Source organism: Desmodus rotundus, chromosome 4, assembly GCF_022682495.2.
Source record: "Desmodus rotundus isolate HL8 chromosome 4, HLdesRot8A.1, whole genome shotgun sequence".
Classification (NCBI taxonomy): domain Eukaryota; kingdom Metazoa; phylum Chordata; class Mammalia; order Chiroptera; family Phyllostomidae; genus Desmodus; species Desmodus rotundus.
The window spans coordinates 112330655-112351187 of record NC_071390.1 but is presented as its reverse complement, the minus strand read 5'-3'; positions in this window follow the sequence as shown (position 1 = coordinate 112351187).

Here is a 20533-nt window from a genome sequence, read left to right as displayed (position 1 = left end):
CACCTGAGTGAGAGAAGCTCCTTTCCCAAACTATCCCAACAGGGTTAAAATTCTTTGAGAATTATTATTCTATCATTTTATTGGCTTCATCAAAGATTAAATAGAAATAGCCACATGAAGAAGAGGGCCAAACAAAGTGATTTCCTGATGTAGAAATGGCATTTTCAATCTTTAAGGGTTCATTTTAGATTAACACTTAACCATCAAGTTTAGATCATTGTTGGACTGTCTGGGATCTGAAAAAATAAGCTAGAAATTCTATAAGAGTTGAGTTTCTCTCAAGATTTGGAGATTCTTTTTTTCCCCCACCTCCCTCCCCCAATTCCATCCCCTTTGTTATTGTCCATGTGTCCTTTCTAATAGTTCCTACAAACCCTTCACCCTTTTCCCCTATAACCCTCTCCCCCCTTTTCTCTGGTCACTGTCATCCTGTTCTCAATTTCAGTGTCTTTGGTTATATTTTGCTTGCTTGTTTGTTTTGTTGATTAGGTTCCTGTTAAAGGTGAGATCATATGGTATTTGTCTTTTACCACCCAGCTTATTTCACTTAGCATAATGCTCTCCAGTTCCATCCATGCTGTCACAAAGGGTAGGAGCTCCTTCTTTCTTTCTGCTGTCTAGTATCCCATTGTGAAAATGTACCAGTTTTTTGATCCACTCATTTACTGATGGGCACCTAGGCTGTTTCCAGCACTTTGCTATTTTACATAACAGTGCTATGAACATTGGGGTGCATAGGTTCTATTGAATTGGTGTTTCAGGATTCTTAGGGCATAATCCCAGCAGTGGAATTGCTGGGTCAAAAGGCAGTTCCATTTTTAGTTTTCTGAGGAAATTCCATACTGTTTTCCACAGTGGCTTTACCAGTCCTATTCCCACCAACAGTGCACTAGGGTTCCCTTTTCTCCACATCCTGGCCAGAACTTGTTTGTTGATTTGTTTATGATGGCCATTCTGACCGGTGTGAAATGGTATCTTATTGTGGTTTTAATTTGCATCTCTTTGGTGGCTACCATACTGAGCATCTTTTCATATGTCTCTGGACCCTTTGTATGTCCAAGATTTGGAGATTCTTTCTGATTTTATTCAAAATAAGAGAAACCATTTTGACAACAGCTTTCAATAGAGCACTCAAGAGGTTGTTTCTGCTTGGGCAAAAGAAAAAGATTGTATAAACACAAGTGTAAAGATCCTTAGTCAAACCTTTGTTTTTGCCATTTTCCCTTTGAAACCCCTCAGTCAAGAAAGGACTTTTCAGAGATGTGTCTATTTGCTACTCCTCAGATGCATTAGTTTTTAGGTGGGTGAAGATAAGCCAAGTTAGCTTATCACCATGATGTTCAGTAGAATTCTATTGTGAGCCATGTATATAAATTAGTCAACACACATTCTAATAGTCACATTAAAAAAGCAAAGTGAGACAGGTAAAATTAATTTTAAGAATGTATTTTCTTTAATTGAACATTATGACTATATTATTTAAACATGTAATATAATCAACATGAAACTTATTAATAGATATTTGCATTTTTTGGTTACTCATTCCTGTGTATATTTTACAGTTATAGCACATCTCATAGTGGACTAAGCACATTTCAAATACTCCAACACAGGTGGCTGGCTAGTGCCTGCCATATTGGACAGGGTATAACTTTCCCAGTCTACCCGTTCTCCACAAGGGCAGTCACCATCGTACTGTTAGCCTGGCTATTTCTGCTCTCCTCACCAATTCCAACCCTGCAACCAGCCTCAAAAGAACCATGCTCCTAGTAACTGGCTCCTTTGTGTTTCCAGACCACAGTCCAGTGGCAGGAGATATTCCAACACAGTGTCAGGATCTTTCAAAGGTCTGTTTAGATGGCTCTTTTTCTGAACTGCTTCCATTCTTTTGTTTTTATCCATATCAGAGAAATTACAGTGAAGATGGGAGATGCTACAAACTAGCAGGTAAAAAAGTTCTAGCGGCAAGAATCAGAAAGGGTGAAGAGTATCTTCCACAGTTACAAGTGCAAGAGGAAATAAAGGCAAGAAGGAAGTCTTCAAAGTGACAGCTACACAATTGATAAGCATGTCATTTTTCTAAAAAGGAGTTCTAATAAAAGCTATAGGAGAAGCTGAGTATGTTTGGGAGTTCCTGACTTGTGAAGCTAATTATTATACCTTAAAACTTGCTGTTGCTTAATGTGCTCCTGTGATAGATGGCTTATAGAACGTGACAGTTTCTTTTCTGTTCAAGTCACAGTATTATTATTATTTTTGTAGTACATTAAGATTGTGCCTATTAAACTTCCTCAAATTAATGGGATGCTTCCTTTATCTCCTTGATTAGATACAGATCTTTCCTTGGACAATCATTTTGTGTATAGATGAAAGAGCAAGTCACTTCTCCACCTTTAAAAATGAAAAAATAATCTTTGAGCATGTGACAATAGCTATCACACTTACTCTTGTGAGAGTAAATATTTGAAAGTCAGATAAAAGAGTAGATATTTGAAAGTCAGATAATACTTGCTACTGATTAAAATCCACATAGCTAAGGCGGAAACATGACTTTAAAACCTTTTTTTTTTCAGTTTGCACCACGCAGAAAACTTAAATGCAAAGCCCTTTACACATAAGCCTACAGCTGACACTGGAGTGGGCCTGAGATAAATTCTGAGCATAAACATTCCACATGTCCTTTGCAGAAGAAACTTCCATTATGCTGAATCTTTATTATGTACACATTGGATTCCTAGGTGAGAAAGTTCTCCATCAGTGAGAGGTAGAGACAGTCAGTCCCTCCACTTGGAAAGTCAGGAGGGGCAGTGTTAACAGAATAAGTAGACACAGTACTTAGGGAAGAGAGACCTCAATTTTAACTTCAGTTTTGGCACCTTCTAGCTGTGTGTCTTTAACCAAGTCCCTTAATCTGCTTCACTTACAAAATGGGTAGCATGATAATACCCTATCTGCCATGAGGATGAACTGTAAACCCTTCACGGTCAGATACCATCTTTCTTTATGGAGTCTCCAGTGCCTCACCCTCTCTCTTAATGCGACAGTCTAGTAGGTACTTTTTGAATAACTATATCTAGTGAAATGATTTATGTGAAATTACTTGTAAACTTCATACGGTAAATGTTTTTCTTTTTCTGTTTCTTGAAAGGTTACTCCTATGCTACAATTTGAAAACTACAAGTAGAGAGTGCTTTGTTCCTAAGAAAGAACAAAACTTCAAAGAAGAAATATAGAGTAAAATAAAATGATTTTGAAGTTGGCACTATTTTATTACCTAAACCTCTGATAGCAATAGTCTGAAGAAAAATCTGGTGAAAGAAATATGGTTTATGGTCACATTTCATAGAAAGGGAAGAAATGGTTTGATTTTTGGTACATGTATGCTTTTATTTAAAACTACATGAAAAAGAGACATATTGGAATAAATACCTTTTTACAACATTCTCTTAACAACCAAATGAGTAACCCAATCTATGTTGGCAATACGGACTATTAGAAGTCCTTTGGGGATCTACAGTAATGATTAGATAAGAGTGATTTGTTGTTAGCACATTCATTGTTTCCATTCTACACTGGACATCAGTCATTTGGCCCATTTTTCAAAGACCCACTTGAATTGTCTGAACCTGTGAACTTCCTGAAAGTCTAGCCACCAAACTCCATTAGGAAAGTCAATGACCGCTCAGCGAAAGGGTATTTATTTTATTCCTTCTCTCGGTGCAGGTCTCCCTAAACCAAGGCTAACATGCTTATGTATTTCCTTTCAAGAGGCCATGAAAAAGAAAATTTCATGTCATCGTGAGATAATTACCCTAAGTGGTTAGAATCACCTTGGAATTTGCTTGTCTTCTTATTAGTACAGAGACCAAACTAGAGCCTTACTCAGAAAAATGTGTTAAAATTCAGACAGGCATCAGGATGAACTGTGTCTTTGTGTAGCAAACTCTGTAGATAATGCAAATCAACAGTGTAAAGGAGAAAACAGCTTGTTCCAAGTACCTAAAGCATTGTGCAAGTGGGCCCATATAAAGGGACACAATTGACAGATTAACTACAAATCTCTTCCATTTATTGCTTAAAACAGGTTCCCCAAGGACAGAAATCATCCCAGCTTATTTTGATTGCCTTGTGAACTTGAAATTAATAAAACTGCACTTCAAAAAAAATTACCCATAGGAGACATCTTTATAATTTATAAATATTTCTTGACATTTCACAGAATTTATGTGAATTAAGTCTTTGTTGTGATCTTTTAGTTGCAAGATGCCAGAAACATGGGCCAGAGGTAAAAAGACTGTGTTAACCTATCTCTGTGTGTAGATCTATTCTCCAAGGCTGCCAATACAGACTTCTCAATGGGTGGGCAGAAAAGCAACGACTGCTGGTTAGTGGCTATTTTTAGTTGGACAGTTTACTTGGTGCTTTATGCGAATGATGATGATGATGATGATGATGATAGTTGCCATTTTTTGGGTATTTTCCAAGTCTCAGTATCTTACTAAATACTACAAGAGCCGTTTAAGGTAGCAACTGTTATTCCTGTTTTATAGAACAATAGAGGAGAGAGGCTTGAAGAATAATTCACCACCTAAGATAAAAATCTAGTAAATGGTAGAACTGAAATTTGAATCAAGGTTAACTCCAGGGCTAACTACTGAATTGCAGCGATGCCACACTAGAACTCACAAGATGAGGGTCATTTTTTCCCCTGAACTCATACTTAGTATGTAATTTAGATATAGCAACAATTGTTCATCTCCTCATTCTCATTTTGAAATGACCTTGTTCCATTTGAAAATGATGCAGCGTTTATAATCATACCCAGTGGCTTAAACAATACCTGAGCCATAATAGATGCACAATAATTATTTGTTAAAGAATGTTCTGCCCTCTTTTGGGTGGTGGTCAGCCCTGGGTGGGAAGAATGTGGATTGGAGATTGCCAGGAACAACTATCAAAATCAAAAGTAAACTTTTCCCATTATTTTCAGTGACCCGTTGCATTTCCTGAGGAAGGCCTGCTTAAGCAAGGGGCAATTGTAAATACCATTAGGAAATTTTAAGAAGGAGCAAGGCTGTGTGTTTTCCCATTTGGTTATAGACAAAATCAGTATTTAGGCTTCTCATTTAGAATTCACTGAAATGAAAACATAATCTCAGTTAATTACTGTTCCCTAAGGGATCTGGTTGCACAATGTTTCATAAAATTAAAACCTGTTAAGCACTCATGAAAAAAAAACTTACTTTAGATGCAAAGCATTTTTTAAAAAAATGAAAAGAAAATTAAGAAGAAAGAAAGAAAACAACCAAAATCCAGTTAGCACCTTTAATTCTTGTCATGTATGCCTGACTAACCTGGGAGCATGGAGTTCATGAGGGTTTGGGTTATTAAAGAATTTCTTAGGACTGAGTTCCACCTAAAGGACTAAACTGAACAGGAAGATCCAATGAACCCACACTCTGAGGCTGAGTTTGTCATTTTGACCTGTCAGCTGGCTTGTCTTCAGGATGATTTGAGAATTTGGAAGAGGTACCGTACAGAGGCACAGTTGCAATTCCACTCTGAACACACTGGGTCTTCTAGGGCTTCTTATTTTATGGTTATTTTCCTGAAGAATAAAAATATGAGTTTTGGATTCATTAGGAAGAGCTGGGTTAACAATCCAATGACTTTGTAACTGTTGGGAAGCCAAACATAGAGTCCAGCTTTTCTGGACAATGTATATGTCTGCACACCAATCTTTCTTAGTTTTGTTCAGTCTATGTCAAGATCTGTATTCTGTATATTCATAGAGAAATAGATACAGATTTCAGATGGGGACGCCTGATCTAGGTCTTGTCTGAATTTTTCAGAAGCTGGCTGATTTGATGAATTTAGTCAAGCAGCAACTCAATTATGTGGAAGGAAGATCAACAGAAGTGAACAAGGTTGAATTTTTTTCCACATCTCAGTTGGAGTGCTGACATTTTGGAGACACACGCTGGGGTCATCCTAGCTGATGTTTGTCCTAAGAGGTAGCAGAGAGCTGTTGAGTCCAAAAGTCTAGATTTGGGCTTTAGTTGTGCATGTCACTAACTGGTTTTGTGATTTTGAATATGTGACTTAACCTCTCTAGTACCAGGACCACGTCCAACTTCTAACATGTGATCATTTTAGATTGCTGCTATTCCATTAAAAAACTGAAAAATTGATAGGATACTTGTGGTTAGTGAAGTAATTCACCAATGAAAAATGAAGACAGTAAAATTACAACATTATCTAAATTATCTCCTTTGGGACTACTTTCTTTGTGTATTTTCACGTGTGGGACTGTGATCTTAGAAGGAACCATTTATTGATTCAAGGAAATATAGCTTTGGGCATGTGTTTTCACCCAGAATTTTCAATGATTAGGAATTTTACTTAAGTTAGCATCATACATGTGCAAATTTAATAAGACCAAAACATGGTATATTAACCACCTTTCCTGCCAATAATAGAACATTCTGTTATGATGGAACAGAAGCAAGATCATAGCTTTTAATGTTCTTCCTGGCATTTAGAGACTCCCACCAACTGTTCCTTTTTCCATGAAAAGTAGAGGAAAGGTCGAAGGCTTTATGATCAAAACAGAACTCATATTTGACTCCTGACTCCATCTACCACGTTGTCTTTTGTTCTCATCTAAAATATGCATATGGATGTTAACAGGATAAATATGAGGATTAGTGAAATAAAGTATGTAAACCACCTGTCAAATGGAAGAAGGTGAACATATTTCAGTTCCAGCCTTCATCTTTTCCCCAAGAACTCTTCTTCCGACAATCTTCCAGTCTTCATACATTTTCAATGGAGTGTCTGTGTCCCGGTTGCTAAAGTCCATTTTATGACCTCTGAGTGCCACGTGATATGTCTTCTCCAACCCCCAAATGCTTCCCACACTCTTCTGTGACCCTTACAGGGTGTGTTTGATCTTCTTTTCTGCGAAGATTTCTCTGGTTCGAATCCCTTGGTATCCATTTGGCCCAATATTTATAACTTTGACCATATTTATTGGCATTTGGTTATGCATCTGTTCGCAATTCTTTCAGAGTACTTTTTACCTATGTGTGCTCTGTACTCCTGACTGCTTCTCAAGAACAGGCTCCACTCTGTTGTATCCAGATCGAATAGGGACTGTTGAATGGGTTCAGGATATTCTGATGGAGAGGAAAACATACATTGGAGAGCGCTGAAAGAAGACCAGCAAGGATAAAGAGGGAAGCTGAAATGATTTCCATATAAGAAATGGTTGAGGAACTTGGGCCATCTATCCTGGAGAAGATAAAGATGGATGGCAGTATAAGGTGAGCTGTTTTTGTCTACAGATAGTTGAAGATTTACCATGTGAAAGGGGTATTGAACTTTTTCCTAATTAAGGCCAATGATATAAAACTATAAGAAATAACTTTCTAACAGACACAGCTGTCCTAAAATGTGTTCTCTGGCTTCGCAAGTGTTAGCACATGAGCTGAAAAGTCATTTGTTTGGAATAATGTATAAAACATTGAAACATCAGATGAGTGATGGGACTGGAGGAACATTGAAGTTCATCCTGCCTCAGGTTTTATTTTTTCATTCCAGACAGAAAGTGCTTCTTGACTGCTCTGTATTTGGTGAGTGGATGGATGAATGCTCCTCACCCAGAGAGCACCTGGCAAAGTGTTCTTCAGCAGTCATGTTCTAGGATCCTTCAATAAATGCTCATTACTGTTGAAAATACCTTAAAAAATAAAAACACCCTCTTTCGTATATATGTAATAAGCCATATTCAAAACTGCTTTGTCAACAGGGCCCTCAGTGAATTCTTGTAGAAGTACTCAAGTGACACTATTTATATTCTTGAGATTATATTGGGGAAAGTACCAAAACCCCACCTCAACTTTCTAAGCAAAGTAAAAACATGAAACAAATTAAATAGAAGTAAGTGAAGCATAAAAAGATGAGATTGGTTGTGTTTGAATCTTATTCCCCCGAAGTCTGTGTGACTCTCAGTTTACTTATTCACATGAGCTCCAGTTTTTTTTTATTTGTTAATGCTGTGATAATAACAACAGCACTCTTGAAAGATTACTCGGGGCTCTGACCAATCAGAATGATATCAGGCTAGTGGTACTGGGTGCCAGCCAGAAGGCTGCATTGGAGCAGACCAGCTGAGTGTCAGCTCTGGGCTATCATACTTTATTTGGTTATCTAAGAAGCTTTGTTTCCTCAGTCAAAGAACGCTAAACAATTTAAAATTAAAATACATTCAGTGTTCTGTTTTGCTGTTATTACCCAGGTTATAATTTCTTTTAGGAATCAAATCCAAGATTTACCTTCAGGGTCGGGGGAAGTGGAGGGAGAAGCTGCAGAGCCCTGTGATGGAGCAGGCTGTGGTCAGAACTTCACTCTTTTCTGCTTGAGAAGAGCTAATATTTCCTGCTTTTCATCAGCCCCAATCAAATCCTGACATCCCCAAATGTTTCCTCTAAATCACAGGTGGCAAACACAAAGCCTGTGGGCTGCATCTGGCCCTCCACCTTGTCTTATCCGCTGGGCACCTTGTTTCTGCCCGGCGGCCGCGCCGAACTCCTTGCCCCTAGTTAAGTAGCAGTTACATTTAGACAGTCCTAAAGTTATATTCGGCCCTTTGAAGGCAACCATGAGGCTGATGTAGCCCCTGGTGAAAATGAGTTTGACACCCCTGCAAATTGTACCTCTTCAATTAAAAAATTTTTAACTGATTTTGACTTGCAAAAGTGAGAAATTGAGGCCTTTTCTCAACAATGCAACAGTACTAAAGTTAGAGGAAGGCATGCTACAAAAACTAGAAAGTACTGTAGCTTTACAAATAAACAGATAAAGCCTAGTCCTGACTAGTTTTGACGTGGCCTGACTAGTGTTTCTAGGAGTGAAATTAAGAAAATAGTCATTACTTTCTACAAGTTGGCATACACCTGGCTCCTCCAACTGAATGAGAGAGAAATGGTTTCAGATGCTCTTTTCATCTTGGGCAATAGACACTCCAGAGATGCCTCAGTCTCTCCACGTTGGGCTACCTTCCAGGAGTCTGGGAACTACGAACAGGGAACTCTTTTCTGGTGCTATAATTCCTACAGAATTTATCCTCCAGGATGTGCAAAGGTCATCTTTTAAATGTTTGCAAAACTCTGATGGAACCACTGAGAGATATAATCAGTTACCTCATGACCTTAAAATTCATGTAATTGTTTAATTTGTGTAGGTACATTGCCCCATTCCTTCTGTGTGTGTGAAATTAGGGATCCTGACAGAAGAAACATTGGGAAAGTTACCTCTGTTCCAAAGCTGCTGGTGGAGAATTTGCCCGCAGGAAAAGTGGTTGGTGCCGACGGTTTTCACTAAACCTACACACACACACACACACACACACACACTCACTCACGTGCTCAAGCTCCTCTCCTTTCTTCTAGTCTTCCAAACACTGCACAGAGAGAACCTTTAATAAATCAATGTTTTAGGGCCAAATTCTTCAAAGACCTTCGTAAGAGCTTTGACCCTGCTTGTTGTGATAGTGTGTGAATGGCCTGGATAGAATCAATGGTATCTAGTCCACAAATCATGCCGCCTCACAAGTGTATGGTAGCTTAAAGCAAAGGAATTGGTTTTTTATCATCCTCACTAATTGCCATTCACATAGCAAACAGTGCAGCCTGTAAAGGAGTTGGCAGATCTTCTGGTTGTGGGTCCAAACTGGGATCTCTGTGAGGAGAGCGAAGGTGTATGAAGGGGACACAGGCTTACCATGGAGCAGGTAGAATTCAGACAAGGTGCACAGCGTTTTCTCAGGTTTGCTGTGTACTGTGGTGAGGAAGGAAGAAAGGTCTGGAGGGCCTCAGTCTCTGTTAAAGATGCCATGAAAAGTATACAACTATCAGGCCAGCTCCTTTGCAATTTCAAATCCAAGTGAAGAGCTTCAAGATGTTGCTTTTCCAGCTCTTTCCAGCCCTCGATTTTGGTTATTCCCTCTCCTTAGCTGGAGTATAATAGCAGTTGGTGACCGAGGGAGAGCAGAAAGCAAAGTGTACACAGGGATATTTCCCTCAACCTGGGTGGAGATCAGAGCTGGTGGCTGCGCGGATGAAACTGCATAAGCTCTTCTCTTGAAATCTTTGGTGAAATAGGGCAAGTGTGGCCTGAGTTCATCTTGTTTACAAAGTGCAGCTTAAGAACAGGGAATTCTCTGGAGGCAGTTGACCTCTCAGGGTTCACTACAAGCCAGTTCACCTAGGTGCCCATTTTCCTGTTCTTGGCCATTCCAATTCTAGTTCAAAGGGATCTGAAGGCTTGCGTGGGTCCCCACTGGTGCTGATAAATCGTGTAGGCTGAAACAGGGTGTCTTTTCCCTTCGAAGGGTTTTCTCTGATGAAATCTATGATGACAAACTGTTTACCGTATCCTATTTTCCATCACCTTGAGTTCCTTGTAAGATTATGTACTATTAATATGATGTATGTCTATTTATCATTTATCTATCATGCTATCTATCTGTTTCCAAAGGGCCTATCAGATAGAACCTACGCGCTCTGAACTTGTGCCCAGTAGGCACGCTGGAACTTGTCTTGGCCTGAGAGATTCATTCTTGATCTACTTTTATTGAGAGCAATTAGCATAAAGGGAACAGGTTTATAGGGAGCACTCAAACTTTAAAATGTTTCATATGCTTTGTAATCAAGCTCTTAAAAAAAAACCCCAGCTCTGGAGGAAGATGATTAAATCTCTCCTTTTCTCAGCCTCCTCATATTTGAAGTAGGGGAGACACTCTCTCTAGGAAAAGTAGATCCTTCATCTGACAGTGTATGTACCACAATCACATTTAACCCTTTATTCCTTTCTCTAAACACCATGGGCATGCACCGAGGAGATGAGTGGTGTGATTCTAAGTCATAGAAATAATGCAGTTGCAGCAAGCATTTTCTGGGGCCAGTCCAGTTCCACATATTGAGATTCTCATGTCTGCTTAAGCTAGTGAGAGGCAGAGAAGAGAATAGGCGTGAAAGGGAGTCTGGGATAGAACAAACAGAATGGTGAGGGCCAACTTTCTTTCTTAGGGAGGATGGAGCATATTTGCTGCTAAAAGAAAAGAAATGAATTTCACTCATTGTTACCTATGCAAGTTGTCCAGGAGAATACTCCTTGTCAAATGAGACAACACCATCCAGAGTGGCCCACTTGGGTGTGGCACTTGGAAGAGGTGGCTCTATAATGTTTGGAGGCTTGTCTGTAGCTTAAAATATAATTGGAAATGCCCCAGGTTGGCATTGCTTGGTTTCAAGGAAAGGGCAGCATCCTGCACCCTCCTCCCTCCATCTGTCCCCAGTCCCCGTTGTGGATCACCCAGACACTCCTGTGGCTTTATACTGCACTGCCTCTTTGTCCTGCTCAACCCCATCCTTTCTTTACAGTACCACTGAGGATGCACACCATCCAAGACTTCTTCAGAGACCTTTTCCTTGTGCTGAATTTCCTTACCAGTGAGATGTACCTATTCACTCATATTTTCCATTTTTTCATTCATTCAACCATATGATTTTCATCTGACTTTTAGCATAAACTCAGGTTGGTTCATGTGATCTTTGGTCTTGTCTTCCTGCTGCCTGGTAGCTAATTTGAGGCAGGGACTACATGTTTCTGGTCTTCATGCCTTGATTATGGTGTTTTGTTCCCATAGGGACAAATAATGTGATTGATTGTAATTGTACTATCATTTTCTAAAGTCTAATGATAACCACAATTTCATTTTTTAGCTCTTGTCCTCTTCTTGAAATTCTGAACATCAATGGGCTATTAATTACTAAACAAGGATGAGCCCAGTCTTTTGGAAAAAAGAAATATCCATTGTTATGACTGAGGAATCTGTTCTGTTGTGGGAAAGCAAGGGACCTAGGCAATTACATTTATTTTTTCAGTGTTGTCTGGTACTTGAGGATTAGGCCAGGGATTAGTACCTGTAGATTTCTTCCTTCTTCTACTTTAGATTTGCTCATTTTAAATCAGACTTGAAAATCACTGTAAAAATGTCTTTCTCTTTTTGTGAAATATTTTAGGTTACTTTTCAAAGACCTAAATAAAAAATCATACTTCAGTGTTTAAATCCTTTAACATGAAATTGGCATAAGCCTTTATTATACCATTTTGATAATAGGGCCTAGTGTCATGCTAATTGAGTTACAATGACTAAAAGAAATTGAGGCAAGAATGGGAGATGTTCTTTTACGATACAGTAAATCATTGGTCAGGCCTGGTCATATTGGTTAAATTCCTACCGCTGAAATAAAATTATCACTTTGGTTTAGGAAATTGCTACTGCAGTTCTGGCAGAGGAACGAACAAGACAGCACAGGCTAGCAGTAATTTTTGACACACAGGTTAATTTTATTATGTGCTTTATGTGTTTTTCAATAAAATATATAGGTAATTAAAAATTGAACTGTGGTGCTTTTTTGGATTTATAATAATTAGCACCTACATTGCGCTTTACATATACAAAAGCTTTACACATTGCTAATTAACTACTCCATGCTACACTAGTGAGGTAGTGAGTATGATTATACCCATTTTATAGATGAATACACTGTACTAGGGGGTGCTTAAATAAATTGCCTACAGGCTCCCAGCAAACCAGGGCAGAAGACAGGCTGAACTGGGAAGCCTGCAGCACCGGTCCTGGCCTTGTCCCTCCGGTAGCCATTAATAGCCGTGTTGTACCTTTACTCATGAGTAGCAGAAAAAAGTAGTAATGAAATCCTATCTCCTGTTTTCCATCTTGGGGGAGTTTTTAACAATACTTTGTTTTAATACATGGAGCTCTACATTCTTACTTAATTACATTGGGTAACCACATCTCTTGGAGAAAGGTAAAGCATGTATTATTTCATATCTTTCATAGGTGGGTAAATTGAAACACTGAGAGGCAGCCTGAGATGTCAGTGATTCAGTGGAATCCTAGGCAGACGGATGCCAAAAGAACCACAAACAGAAACCCTGGCCTTGTGATTCCTACCCTCCCTCTCTCAGACCTTTGTGAGCCACAGGAGCATTTAACACTGTGTGTAATGACAGCACCAAAAAGAACCCAGTCGATATTTACTTCTTCGACTTTTGAGAGCATGGACGTGTACATTTTATCCCCTATGGATCACCATCACAAAGGCTTCCCAAAATGCAAAGATAATCACACTCCTACCCATCATCCTTCCTTTGCTAAGAGGAATTAAGAAATAGTCCTTTCTCTCTTTCTCATTTTAAATCCTCATCTGAGGACATGTTCATTGATTTGAGAGAGAGACAGACAGAGAGACAGACAGAGAGACAGAGAGAAACATCGATCAGCAGCCTCCTCTATGCTCGCAGACTGGGGATTAAACCCACAACCCAGGTATACCCCCTGATCTGGAATGTAACCTGTGACCTCTTGGCACGGGACTGCACTTCAACCAATAGAGCCACCCAGCCAGGATGAAATATTCCTTTCTCTTGATGATAAATTCCACTTCACCGCAAAATATAGTAAAGACTGAATGTACTAATGTTCTTCTCTTTTTAAACACAACATATCCAGAAAGGATTTAATCTTTCCCTTTGCTTTGAATGTTCAACAAAGACCAAAAAATAACATTCGTAAAAGTCACATTTTTCTGTGATTATTTCTCATGTATGGGTAGGTAGCTAACTATTCCATAGGCCAGCAGTCAACTTCTCTGGTTCCAGGGGACGGATTTAGTTATAGGTGGAATTCTAGAGAGAGCCAGATTATCAGCCTGGGCCTTCAAAACTTGCCTGGTGCCATGAGTCTTATCAGTTCCCTGCATGGTGGTATGACCACAATCCTAGAGAAACCAAGAATCACTGCACATGACTGATGTTTCCACTGACAGAAAGCTGAAGTCTCCCTTTCATTTTAGTATTTAAAAGTACCAAAAGCAGCCCCTTCTTTGCTGTTTCATTCATTGAGGAGTTAGTCTTTGATTGGATTTAGAGAACTGAGTATCTTTTAAAGTGAAATTGAACATGGCAATGGGAATGGAGCAAGGTTGTGTGGGCTCATTGGTGACCATGGTATCATGGAAGGCCAGATCTTGGTACCCTGGAATAACGAGGCAGTCATGATGAAAATGAGATTGTAATACAAATAATTACATCTTGAAAACAGCGAAAGGAATGCTAGCTCCCTCTCTCTGCTGTAAGGTCGTCGGGATAAAGGAATCTACCCATCGGCAGGGTCTTTGGGCTGTTGCTCTAAAGAACACGGTGATGGCACACGACGGCATGGGCCATGGGACACACAGGTGTCCCTCAGCTGAACCTGTGGAAGACCAGACATTACTTAGTCTTTCCTTTGCTCTTCTGGAAAGCACAGGGGTTTGCATGTGTTTGACAAGAGGATGATCCTGTCCAACTTGGAAAGTTTCTTGGACAAAGAACAAAACTTTGTGAGGGACACACATGGAGTAATGAAGGAGAAGACTCACACCACAGTAGCCCAGTAGAAAAACTGAACTCTGTCAACCAATGAGATGATGCTTAAACTTTTTAAGTTTCGTTTCCTCATGTAAAAAAAATCAAACTTGATACTTTTGAAGGATATTGTGCTGTCAGTGCTAATTTACTTGATAAGCATAAGTAAAAAACAACTAAACATAAAATAATAAATACAATCATAGTAAATGACACTTATATACTGAGCGCTCTCTGTATAGCAGCTCACTTAATCCTTATAAGATTTCTAAGAGGTGTGTACCATTATCTCATTTTCAAATGAGGGAACTGAGGCTTAGACAGGGTAATTGCCCAATGTCACATACCTGCTAAGTGAATGAACCTTACCCGAATTTCCAGTTTATTTGATTCTGATTTAACTTGCAGAGTTTTGAGGGGCAAATGAAATGAAAGAACCAATACTAACACTTACTACAATGTCTGGAATACAGTAAATGATCAATTACTCTTAGCTATTATTCTTAGAAATTCGTGATTACTATGCCGTAACTAGTTTCAGTTGCATTTGCTGCATTGGTGAAAGCCAATTGTATCATAGGTTCAGATGATGTCAACTTTTCTACACTTAGGATGAGCTACCCTGAGCATTATCTGTCTGTGCCATGCTGACTTCCCCTTCTCTACTGATTCCACCATATACAGAGGTTGTAACTTTCACTCACCCACAGGCCTGTTGACCCATCCCCGTGCCTACCGTCTTCCCTGAATGAACAACATGGGAAGGAATTTGCCAGCATTGTCCTGTTTCATGAGGCGGCCCCATCTTCTCCACCAAGTTTACCTTTGGCTTTTTTTGAAGGTTTTGGTTAGGGCAGGTGACACGAGCCACATCCTTCACTAAAATGCCTGCATTCTTCATGCCCGAAGGCAGACTATACCAAATGACATAAGCCCTGTGATTCTAAATTACTCAGTTTGGAAATTCATATGCAAACAAACACAGATTTTAGGCTTCCTTTGGGAGACAAGAACACTGAGCTTCACGTTCCCTTTGATTTTATCAGTAATTTATCAGATTGAGAAAATTAGTGGGGCTTATGTAGCAATGGATGTGGAAAGATAGAGCTGGCAGTTCTTTATTCTTGCCTGTGCTGAATAAATCACTTCATATCTTTCTGTCTAATTTTTCATATCTGTAAAGCTAGCCTGCCTTAGGACATAATTCACAGGGCTTATTTTTGAGTACTTTGTAGGTATAATACAGAACGATGAAGAGAACCCTGGCCTAGGAATAAGAAAGAACTGTACTGTTAAATGTTGAACTGGTATTTTCAAATTTTGTTTTATTGTTTAATTACAGCTTATGGTCAATATTATTTTGTATTAGTTTCAGGAGTACAGCACAGTGGTTAGATGATTATATATTGCACTTTACAAAGTGGTCCCCCGGATACTTCAAGTGCTCACCTGCCCCCACACATAGTTACTACAATATCATTGGCTGTATTTCCTATGCTGTACTTTACATCCCCGTGACTATTCTGTAACAGCCAATTTGTACTTCTTAATCCCTTCACCTTTTCACCCAGAATTCCCCAACGCCCCTCCCCTCTGGCAGCCATCAGTCTGAACTTTGAACCAGTCTGGTAGTGACGGCTCTGCTGCTTCCTAGTTTACAGGATCTTAAGTCAGTGGGTGGCAAACTTCAGAAAACAAAAACAAAAACCCAGGTATCTTCACTGAATGTATTTTTGTGGCCACAATTTGTCTACCAATAGCTGTTCCCCCAAATTGATAGAAGAGGAAGCAGGACAGGAAAAAGGACATTAACTGAAGGGCCTGTAGCTCTTAGAGATTTCCATTATTTCAAAAAATACATACTCATATTCTAGCCAGTTCGCTTACACCGATCTTGCTTCTGGAGATAATCTCTGGGAACCGTGAATAATCCATTGAAAGTTGTTTCAGATACGGCCGCAAGAAATTTTCTTTCTATAAGAATTCAAAAACCAACGGACTTTCCAGAGCTATGCTATCTCTGCATGAAGGTGGAGGCATGATTTGTATCTTGGGGGTGGCTATTTATCACTGATAGATAGGCATTTATTTAGTGAGAGATTTTTATAAATGCAAGCTTATGCTCACTCTGCTGTAATGTGGGTTCTGCTATTTGATGTGCAGATATATGATGATGTAGGTGTAAAAATCCCTTGCATGGCTTCAAAATTCAGGCCCCAAATTGTTACTTGGAAACTGGCTGACCATCACATGGAGTCCTAACCCTTAAGACACAAACGGGGAAGAAAACAAATGAAAAGGAGAGAGGGCTAAGGAAAAAACAGAGGGTCCTTTCCCCAGCACAGTAAAGGTGCTTGGCTCCTTCATGGTAGAAAGTCTCAATCTGTGGTGTGATTGTGAGTGTGTAACTCATCCACCCTATGGGGATAGTTTCATTGTGGATAGTGTGGTCCACTCTGTCGGGGGGTCATTTAATCACCACTGGCAAAGAATGCCTCAGAGGCACAATAAATAAAGAAAGTTTTCCTGAGACTTTTATATTTACCTTGATTATTTGGGCTTGGGCTTCAAGTAAGACAAACTCTCTTAGGAGCCTAATCACCGTGGAGAGAGGGATTGAAGCAACAGAAGAATTAAACAACAATAACAACACAGACTCGGGATTTAGAAATACAAGCCCTGTGCTTTTGGCTGAGGTTCTGCACTCTACTTTGAACCAAACATTGCAACACTTAGCACCCGGTAGCCTGTTTTTTTGCTGCACCTAAAGGCCCAAGAGCGACTGGGAAGCTGTTGCAGGGTGCTGATGTAAACACCTCTTCTCTGCCTTAGTGGAAGGATCCCATAAAAAAAAAAGTGAAAAGTTAATTGTACTCGTCGAAGAGATCGGGCTGTGTCAGCATAGCATTGTGTGTTTCAGTGTAGGTTTTGGCAAGGGTCCTGTGAACCATTCATTAATATCATGCATTAGCTGTCAGCAGGTCAACATGGGCGCTCAACTTCACAATTGCTGTGAAATTTACACTCTGGATTTAAAGTCACGTTCCTAATGAAGGTCGTTACTGTGCCCGTCTTTCTTTTGAGGACGCGTAGTCCTTTAGGTGATATTGATGTCTAGGCTATTTCTCTGACTTGAAGAAATCTAAGTCCCTATGTAGAGAGTTCAGGGTTTAGCTCTTTTCCTTAAGATATCAAGTTGCTGGGCATTTTACTGAGGTTCTCCAAAGATCATGTCCTTTAGTTCCTGGTGCTAACCTCACAGTCTCCTACTTTTGAGGGCTGTTTTCATCATCTGTGTCAAGTGTGTTGGGAAATCATTCATTTCTTTTCCTAAGGTACACAGGAGTCACTTGAAATCATGGGCTTGTGGAGAATGTAAAAAGTTTTCACGAGTTTTTTTTTCCCCTCTAAAGAATTTCAAAGTCAAAGCACCAAAATTACTCTTAAATCTAAGTCCACATCCTAAATTCTCTCAGTGCAGAAACTGGAGGTAATTTTAAATCCGGGGAAAATAAGGGTCCACCTCATTAAACTTTACCACTGAAATCTCTATTGTTTCCTCCAGTTCCCCTGTTTATGGGGTTGACGTCACCCCAAGATGAGAGAGAAGCTGTGGCACCGTTTCAAAGCCAAACAGCTCTCAGTTAGTCACTGAGTTAATAACACAAGAACTGTTAAAGGTGTACCAAGCTCACTGGAACTGGAATTACAACAGAGCACCTTCTTGCTGTGCCCAGGGGGGAAAACTGAACAAACAGGCACTTCCAGCAGGATCAGAAATGGGTAGGAACGACACCTGTGACAGCTGAGAATGGCTTCAGGGAAACCCAGGGCTGAGGGAGGCCAGGGGGCAGGCCTGCCATTCATTTACCTCTGGACCAATCCCTTCTCTACTCATCCTTGACTTAGTTTGTCAGGATGGCATGGGACATCCTTCTCATAACAGGCTCTGCAATCGTCACTTTCTTTTTTTATCTTCTCCCTCATCTGCATCTATTCCGATGGCAAAAGTTCTGTGTGGTGTCAAGCTGGAGGCTCAGCCAGAAAAAAGTTCAACTTCCTTTCAACCCAAATCCTTTCTCATCCCCACCCTTAATTACTCTTTTTTCTCCTCCTATGGTAAATTTATAGTATTCATCTGTGTCTTTACTCTATTTTGCACACATAAATAAAATACATAAAATAAAAAGTCAAAGACAATCTTATTTTTATCATTGACATTTCAAAAAGTCATTTTATTTAGATTCTGTAACTGGCTTCATTCTGAAGCAGTTACTCTAAAAATCCGAAATTACATTTTATGTTTTTGCAGCTGTATGGCTTTCATACAGCCTCCGAATCATTTATTGGCATTTCTGACCAAACTTTTTGTTTTTATAGGTGTGTAAATGTGTTATCGAAGATATTTTGGCATTTACCAAAGACTCAAGTTTGTAGCTTCAGTTAAAGAGACCTGCTGCTCCCACCCTCTACACCCCCCACCCCCCGTCCCCTTCTGCTTTCTTGAAAGAAAAGAAATGGTTTTCTTGACAGGTGCTCTGGATTTTTGCAGTAAGTCTTTGACTCAATTTATTTTGCTTGGGGTTCTTTGTGCTAAAAAGCTAAAATTCCAGCCCTTGTGACCAGATTTTTACCCCCTTTCCCCTTCCCTCTGGCCATGCTTGTCCAGCAATTTATGTGAATATTACTATTTTGTATCCATTTTCTCCTAAAGCATTATTTTCACATGGTGTCAATTTATCTGACTAGACTTTACAATGATTCCAACACCTGGCTGACAGTTCGAAATGACGTGGGGAAAGATTTTTGAGATTTCTGTGCGAAGGCCTAGGAATCTGTATTTAAAATATCAGATGATCCTGGATTGGCCAGCTCGGGAACATACGATGTAGAGAGGAGCTGTGAACAAAGGGAGGGGCAGGGCGGCCTTGGCCATACCCATCTCAGTCCAAAGCAGGGCCTAACCAGTCGATTGTTCAGTTGTGCTTAAATAAACATTTACTGGCCTAAAGAAACATACCTACTATGTGTGGGCACAATGCCAGGTGTTAGGATGATGAAATGGATAAGATATAGTTCTACCCTAGATGGGCTGGTTGTCCAGTGAATGAGACAGGCGTGCACACACTTTTCATATAATGGCTTGGCTAAGACAGAATTATGTGTGGTGTGTAAAGGGAGAAGCTCGGCTGAACCCAGGGGTCAAGAGGAGTCTTCCTGAGGAACACATCTGAGGGGAACCTGGGAAGGCAGCAGGAGCTGATCAGGGGGAGAGGTTGAACAGGAGGTTGAACAAGTGTGGTGTGTGAGGGTCAGCTGGGAATGATGGCAGGGAAGGCTGTCTGGGGCCAGTCACATTTGTACTCCGTGATTAACATATTAAATCAGGTCTTACCTTGGTGATTACTAATAGCATCATCAGGAAATACCCAGTGAAGAGGAAGGCTATTGCTACAGGGCCTGGCTTGAGAGCAAAGATCAGTGTGAGGGCTTAGAAGGAGAGGGGAAGCCATGTTCAACCTTGGAGGGTTTTCACAGAATCATGGACTGTTAACACTATAAGAAACCTTAGATAGTGTCTCAGCAGTGACTCCATTTTATAGACAAGAGAATAAAGGCGTGTCTGGAAGGGTAGGGAGGAGGAGATATCCTGATGTTCAAAAAAGATTAGTGCCTCCGTGGAGCAACTCTTTCTCTCTTTTCCCTGCTCTACACTCCTCCAAAGCTGGCATACCCGAAGGGAAGAAAATGAGTAGGCTTCCCGCATCCACTACACAGCATTTCAAAGTTCGCTGCACCCACCAGAAAACTTCAAAACTTCTTACCTCTTCTTTGGGAACTCTTAAAGAGACATTCTCAGATTGAATGAGAAGAAATAGGAATAATCATATTAAAACCAATGGAAAAGAAAAACTATCAGTTTTTATAAGGCACTGCCATAACACCATATATAGTGAATGAAGTCCATATAGTCCTATAAATATTTTTAAAACTTAAAAAAATTAAATTCTAGCAGAGATACAGAAAACTACATAAA